The 7,066-nt window shown below is 62.1% G+C and overlaps 1 long non-coding RNA gene across 2 annotated transcripts; it reads right to left on the bottom strand.

Moving 5' to 3' along the window:
* Positions 1-447: 447 nt before the first annotated feature.
* Positions 448-6,126, bottom strand: LOC106735086 (uncharacterized). Of its 2 annotated transcripts, XR_001370510.2 has the most exons (6): positions 5,213-6,126; positions 5,004-5,094; positions 3,807-4,484; positions 2,201-3,451; positions 1,422-1,613; positions 448-585 (listed from the first exon to the last, which is right to left on the bottom strand). It is a non-coding gene; the product is annotated as an uncharacterized LOC106735086 (long non-coding RNA). The 2 variants fall into 2 exon arrangements; XR_003549711.1 differs by having other exon boundaries at positions 2,201-4,484.
* Between the last annotated feature and the right edge of the window lie 940 nt (positions 6,127-7,066).

Raw genomic sequence — 7,066 nt, 5'->3', positions numbered from 1 at the left:
GGGGGGGCGGGGGTGCGCGCGGGCCCGCCCCGCCCCGAGTGGGACAGTCGGTGTCCTCTGGGGTTCAGCCGCTACCTCCTGCCTTCCGAGGAGGAGGGCCCCGGAGCCTGGGTTTCCGGACCCTGCCCTAGCCTAGAGGAGGGGAGACCGGGGCGGCAGACAAATCCAGACCTTCTGGGCTCCGCCCGGCCCCCCATCCTGAAGTCCGGCCGGAGCACACCCCCTGCCGCCCACCCGCCGCGCCCAGCCAAGTGCGGGAGAGTGCGCGGGCCTCTCTGCAGTGAGGCGTGAGTCTCGGGCCTCATCCGAGGAGCGCCGGCCCTGCGTCCCACTCTCCTTGGCTCTGTCTCCAGGGAACCCACTGAGAAACTAGGGCGTCTTTCGCTCCCACGGAGGTCGAAGGAGTCTACGGAGGTCGAAGGAGCGACGGTGCGGGTCAGGCCGGTGGACCCGGGGGCATGGCCGTGGCCGGTCCTCCAGGACTGAGAGGTGGGCCGAAAGCGCGTGTATAATGTATCAGTCGTCGGTGAGCGCGTGGATGAACCCACGGTCCCCAGGAGGTGCGGAGCGGATTCTAAGATTAGACTGAAGAGGACACCGGTTCAGGTCAGGCTTTCTGAAATCCGAATTGGGAGGCTGTAACCCCTCCCACCGCATCACTCCAGCTGGCTGAGCCAGGGACAGCTCGCACTCCCAGCAGTCCCAGGGGCTAAATGGGCCGCTCTGCAGCATCGCTCCCACTCAGGCAGACCCCCATCTGCACACACCCGGGACCAGAACCTCAGGGATGACAACTGTAGATGGACAATGGGAGCCCAGGAACCTGACCTCCACCCAAGAGCGCGGAAAATGCAGAGGAACAGGGAGATCCCGGCAGACCAGGGGCAGGGGAGGCTGGAGTCTGCAAGCTGTGGGTCTCCAAAGGAGCTGCTCCCGCACAAGCTCTTTTCAGGGAAAAAAATGGATTTTTCAGCAGCCACGAGCTTGTACTCTTGCACAAAGGTGCATTGCCGGTGGAGGTGGCCAGGCAGGGACAGTACTGGGTCTGTTCTGCCTCCCCAAGGCCAACCATTTGGCGGAGGGACACCAACAGTCTGGCTGTCAAGTCCCTCGGGTCCCTGTCAGGCACCTGGTTGAACTGGGGTGTCACAGACAAGCACCAGGGCCCAGGTGCCTGGCCCAGGAGCCAGCCAACTAGTTGAGCCCTGAGGGCACCAGGGGGCCCATGCCATTGGGTAGAGGCTTGGACTGTGATCAGGGTTCTAGGACCCACAAGAAAGCCTGCAGGGTACCCCAGGAGAGCTTGTTAGGCAGGGACGGGGCTGGAGAGAGCAAGGGAAGGGAGAGGGGGGTGAGAGCAGGTGAGGAGGGGACTGGGACTGCCCTGCCTTTCCCTTTTGGGGGCCCAGTTTGGTACTGACTCATTTAAACAAGCCTTGGCCCTGAGAGGCAGCCGTTTTGTAGAGAAACCAAGGCGTTGAGCAGGGATGGTCACAGAGCTGGCAAGGGGCACAGCCTCAGTGCGGACAAGGCCAAGTGCTGGCCTGGCAGGTTCTGGACACTCCCATCAACTCTACCAGCGGGCTTTGAGAAGAAGACGCAGTTACAGTGCCCTGTACAGGTGAGGGCAGCAAGGCACAGAGGTTAGGGAGCTTGTGCAAAGCCACCAGTGGTAGAATGCAGACCTAGCATTGGACCAGGAAGCTCGGTCCCCCAACCCTGACATTCCTCACAATGTTGGGGGGGAGGGTGACGGGGGAAGGGACCCAGAGGCTCCGTGGAGCAGCCCTGGCCAAAGAGCACCCTGTGGCTAAGTCTCTCCAGCCCAGAGAGGGCCCTGAAAGCCCCTGCCCACCCCGTCGGGACCTAGTCCTCTTTCTGCTCTTCCAGAACCCTGTCCTCACCCCCACACCTTCCAGGCTGCCCACGGGGCCCCAAGCTGCATCCTGGGGGTGATGCTTTCCTTGGGAAACCCCTACCCAGGAAAGGGGGCTACTAGCCCAGAAGGTTCATGAAGACTGGGCCCAGGGGTGGCGTCACATCTGCAGGTCCCGAGCTGCCCTTCAAGGACACAGGTCTGCACTGAGAATGAGTGTTGTCTGGGGCCAATGGAAGAAGGTGACCGGGCCTGAAGAAGTTGAACCCCCACCCCCAAGGTGGTCCCCATCCCGGCGCCACCACTGGGTAAGGGTCCGGACACCTGGCTGGTCTTCACATCTGGTCAGCCTTCATTCTCTGGTCAGCTGAGACTCTCTTGGGGTTTCCTCCTCGACGCCTCGTGGTCTGTGGGCCTGCCCGGAGCGCCTGGGGCTCAGGCACTGAGACCCTCCCCCTCCTGGGCCCTAGCCCTCACCCTCCCGCTGCCGCGGGCCTCCCACGTAGCGTTTTGAACTCGCTAGTGCTAAGGCCAGAACCAGCGTGGGGAGCGGGCAGGGCGAGCGGAGGCTCTAAATCTTCCTCCAATCTGTGAGTAGATGAAGTCTGAGAAACAAATTCAAAGCAGGCGCGCCTGCAGAGCCTTCCTGCCGAAATATTCCCCGGCATTCAAGCGCATCCAGGGCGGCCCGAGCTGCCTTGTTTGGCTAAGGTCAGACGAGACTCTGGTTCTCCAATAAAAATAAATCTCAAATTAATTATGGCCTCGAGCGAGAGGCCAGACACTTGAAGCTGCAGTTGTGCAGTCTGGAGTTTTGGCCCCCGCCCCGCTGCTCCCGTGGCCTGCCCTCCCTCCCCTCCGGCTGCCAGCTCGGATACCCGCTGCGCCATGCTGGCCCCAAGCCTGTGGGAGGACCCAGGAGTTTGGAGGGGCATGGGCCCGCCCGGAACACTCTGCCAGGCCTGGCATCCTTTGGAGTTTCCAATGACCGAGCTACCCGAACCTGGGACACCCCAGGGACCCCCCTCTGGTGGTCGCTGGTCGCTGGTCGCTGGTCCAGTCCTGGCACACCCAACCCTGGCTGGGACCTGGGGAGCCCGGGAAGCCCTTCTAGAAAGTCTTGGCCCAGGTCAAAAGGGTTGACCTTGAGCCAGCTGAGAAACTCTTGGCCCCACCACTCCCTCCCCGGAGAGACAGGACGTCCACATCTTGGAAATTTTGTCCAGGTGCAAGAGAGGAAAGTCTTCTCACCAATTTCCCAGTGAAAATCCCCAAATCCGGATATTTCCTGAATATTCACCCCCAGTCACATGCGTCTGTAAGTGACAGAGACTTAGAAACCTGGGCGGGTCCTTTTCTGGTTGGGATCTTGTCTGCAGCAGTCCTAGGCAGCTTCTGCCTTAAATGCTGGTGGGCGTGCCTGCCTGCAGCCCTCCTCTCAGGCTGGCTCGCCTGGGCTGCGCACCAGCCCGGCTCTCGGCTCTGAGGGCTAGGCCCACAGTGTCGGGGACCCAGCGACCTGGTTGTGAGCGTGGGTGGGGTGGTGGCAGACATCTCCAAGTTTGAACAGCAGACCTGGGAGAGGGAGGAGGGAAGGGGCAGCAGGGAGGAGGGAGAAGAGGAGAGGGAAGGGGGAGCCCCTCAGCACAAGACGTTTCATTTGTAGCGGCCTCACCGCAGGCTCTCTATCAATTTGTCTCAATGCAAACATTCAAAATATTCTCTTTGGCTGCTCGCGAAAACAATGTGAGCAGCCAGGATCAAACCATCTTTCCAGATGTCTGGTGGTAACCACATTAAACAGGGCAGACTTGTTTACTGTTGTGTTTGGTTAGGGCTTCCCCCCCTCCGGGATTTTAAAAAGTTAAAAAAAAAATGGCAGCAGCTGCAGAAATGAGCATCAACCCGGGTTACATGGGGGCACACTCACCCCAGCCTGTCCCCCTGGACCTGGGGTCTGAGATTCCCCGAGACCTGTGCAGCTCGGGCTCCTCTGGCTGGGTGGAGACCAGGGTGGACAGGGGCTCCTCATGACAGCAGGAGGGGTGGCACCAGGGCCAGTCCTGAGTCACAGAGGAACGAGGATGCCTGTGCTCTGCCCAGGGCAGGGCTGTGCCAGCCTCCCTCCTTCATCTCCAGAGTCACGCAGTTGCCACAGCTTCGTCTTACAGGCAGAAACAGAAAGTGCCATGGGGTTCCACAGGCAAAGCAGGGGCAAGGCCCCTCCAGTCTAGCTTCATAGTGATCACCTCCAGGGGGAGCAGCACCTGGTGGGAATGGAGCCCAGCCCTGCTGGTGCCCAGTGCAGGGAGGTCTTTCCCAGACCACCTGAGTCGGGAAGACAAGCGTCACCCAGGGGTGCCTTCCTTCTGAGGAGCCCAGGGAGCAGAGGGGGGTGGTCCCCACACATGAGGTGGCCCCTAGCTGGCCTGTGCAGCGGGGTGGGCCAGCACTGGGAAGGGGCTTCTGCTGGTGGGGGTGGAGTCCTTTCTGGCTGAAGGAGAAGCAGTGTGGCCAGGGTGCAGGTTTCTGGTGAGGGCCTGTGGGAAGCTTCTCCCCGCACCCTCCTGAAAGCCCTGTTGTCGTTTGAAGGTCGGTAGAGTCTGGGCTGAAAAGGAAACAATTTGGGGTTTGAAAGGATGTAATTCATTCTTCTCTCCCTTTAACCTCTTTCCTCTCTGGAAAGCATGTGGAAACACTGAAGGAGGAATGAGAGGGGCAGCCAGGAGCGGGGAGGAAAGGGTTAAGCCCGATTTCTTTTAATTGAACTCCAGAACTGGCCCCCGGGCAAGGGGGGGACTGACCCCGCTAGCGGTAACCAGATGTGGCAGTCCCAGGGGAGCCCCGAGCAGACCCCTGGATTGAGAAGCAGACAGGAGGGGGGAGCCTGTCAGGCCCCGTCCCACCATCCACCCCACCCCACCCCCACACGCTCAGCAAGTCTGGGTTGCTGGCAGGCTGCACCCGCCACTCCAGGCCTGGTCACGTTCAGACCCCTGTCTGTATTCGAACCCAAAATTGGAGCTGAATTGATGAGACTAATTTCGAAAAGGGGAGGGGGAGGGTGGGAGGCGAGCGAGAGCTCTCGGGCTCAATTGCTCCTGAAGAAATAAAGAATTAATATCACCTTTTTCGCTGCTGTGGACACCCTTTTGAAAGTTATTTTTTCAATTGACTCGGATCTCCTCTGGATTTTTTTCTTTGTCCCCGGGAGGAATCTTAAATAAAAGTGAGAAAATCCAAAGCGTGTCTGGAGAGCCAGGACAAGGTAACTTATTTTGGAAGTCCCCAGAAGAGAGTCAGGCCGAGAGCGCCTGGCCCCGAGGCTGCTCCCACCTGAGCGCGCGGCGGCGGGGCAGGGCCCCGGGGGTCTCCAGGTGGGCCAGGAGGGCGCGTTGGCACGAGGTGAGGCCGCCTCGGGGCTGGGTGAGGATGACTGTCCGGAGCGCGGGCGCCCGGGTCTCTCCCAGGGCCAAGTCCGGATCTGTGCGGAGCGGCTGCGTGCTGCGCCCGGGACCCGCCGACGCCCATGGAGGGACCGTGCTGCCACAGGGTCAGCTTCTTGGGGCTGGGGTGCTCTCGGAAGGGCGATTCTGGCTCAGGAGTCAGAGCTCCAGCAAGTGCGAAGGGCTTGACCCGGGAAGATGCAGCTAGGGGGCCTAGGTGCCCGGTTCCCGCCACCCGCGGGCGCCCGCGCCCAGGGCCGCCCCGAGGGCGCCCTTCTAACAATACGCCCCAAGTGGAGGCCGCGCCCGCGACGGTGCGGGTCAGCCTCCACCGCCCGGAGTCCGCGTCGAGGGTCTAGCGAGCCGCTCCGGAGTCTGCCGCGTCTCGGCGGCGGAGGGCCGAGTGGAAAAACCCCATCGGACGCGCTTTGTAACGGTCGGTTTGCTCAGGACGTAGTCAGCGTCCGGATGGTCCCCGCAGCGGGCGCCAGGTTCCCCCCAGCCCTGGTAAACGCTCCCGCCGATCCACCACCCCCAACGTGCGCCTCGGGCTGGAAAAAGCATTAATGAACGTATCTGTGGGAAGAAACGGAAAGTGAATGAGTCAGGAGGGCCACCTCCGGCCTTGGCCCCGGGAAAGGAAAGAGGGCAAAGGCGTTTGGCTCTGGATTTGGGGGAAGGTGTCGGTGGGGGCTGCCGGCTGCGGGAATCAGGGCGGACGCTGGGCGTGGACCCCGTCATTGTTCCCGGCCAGCTCTTATCTCCCGGGGGCCGGTATCCTGTGAACGCCGCGATGTGTCTGGGCATCTGCGCGGATATTTATATAGTGTGTGATGCGAAAAGCAGGACCAGCCGGGAGGAAGAGGGGGTGTGGGGGGAGGGAGAAGAGGGAGAGCAGAGGGGAGAGCAGAGAGAACAGAGCACGAGACAGAGGAGAGAGAGGGAGAGAGAGAGAGATAGGACTTCCTCTCCGATTCGCAAAGTGAAGTCACTTCCCAAAATTAGCAGAAAAAAAAGTTTCATCCGGTTAACTGTCTCTTTTTCACTCCGCTACAACAACAAACGTGCGCAGGGGCGCGAGGGCAGGGCTCTCGCAGGGGGCACGCAGGGAGGGCCCAGGGCGCCCGGGAGGCCGCGCCGGGCTGGGCCGCAGGGGCTGCGAGGGCTGGCTGTAACCGTGTCAATGTGTGGGATATTGGAGGGCTCGGCTGCAGACTTGGACAGATGGACGGGACTATTAAGGTAAGCGGCGGGGCTGCCGGCGAACGAGTGCCACTCGCGGGGCGTTCGGCCAGGTTCCCCCCGCCCCCGAGGGCGATCTCTCCGGCACCCCCTGCCCCAAAGTGGGGCCAGGTCCCCTCCCATCGCGCTGCCGGCGGAGCTGCGGAGGGGGCAGACCTCCGGGTCCACCAGTACCCCGGCAACCAGGCGCCCTGGCCCGGAGCTGGCACTCCCCAGGCGGCCGGCTTCCTCTCGCCCAAGGCCGAAAGTGGCGGAGGTGGGGGGGCTGCAGCCGCCGCCGGCGCAGTCCCTGCCTGGTGGGCCCTAGGGCGGTGAGTGGGTTCGCCGCCGGCGGATAGGGGTGCCAGCGAGTGTCTGGGGTCTGTCTGAGGCGCCCTGCAAGCCCCTGTTTACACGTCAGCTCTGGCTGGATTCGTCCCTCTCTGTACTTCTGCTGCTGGGTTCTAGAGGCTCCCCAGGCGCCGGCTCCGGGGACTGACGGGCCGGCCTAGGCGTTTCTCCG

The sequence above is a fragment of the Tupaia chinensis genome, unplaced genomic scaffold, assembly GCF_000334495.1.
Source record: "Tupaia chinensis unplaced genomic scaffold, TupChi_1.0 Scaffold000292_1, whole genome shotgun sequence".
NCBI lineage: Eukaryota > Metazoa > Chordata > Mammalia > Scandentia > Tupaiidae > Tupaia > Tupaia belangeri.
Note: the sequence above shows the minus strand (reverse complement) of the source record. Positions and strands in the feature narration are given on the sequence as shown.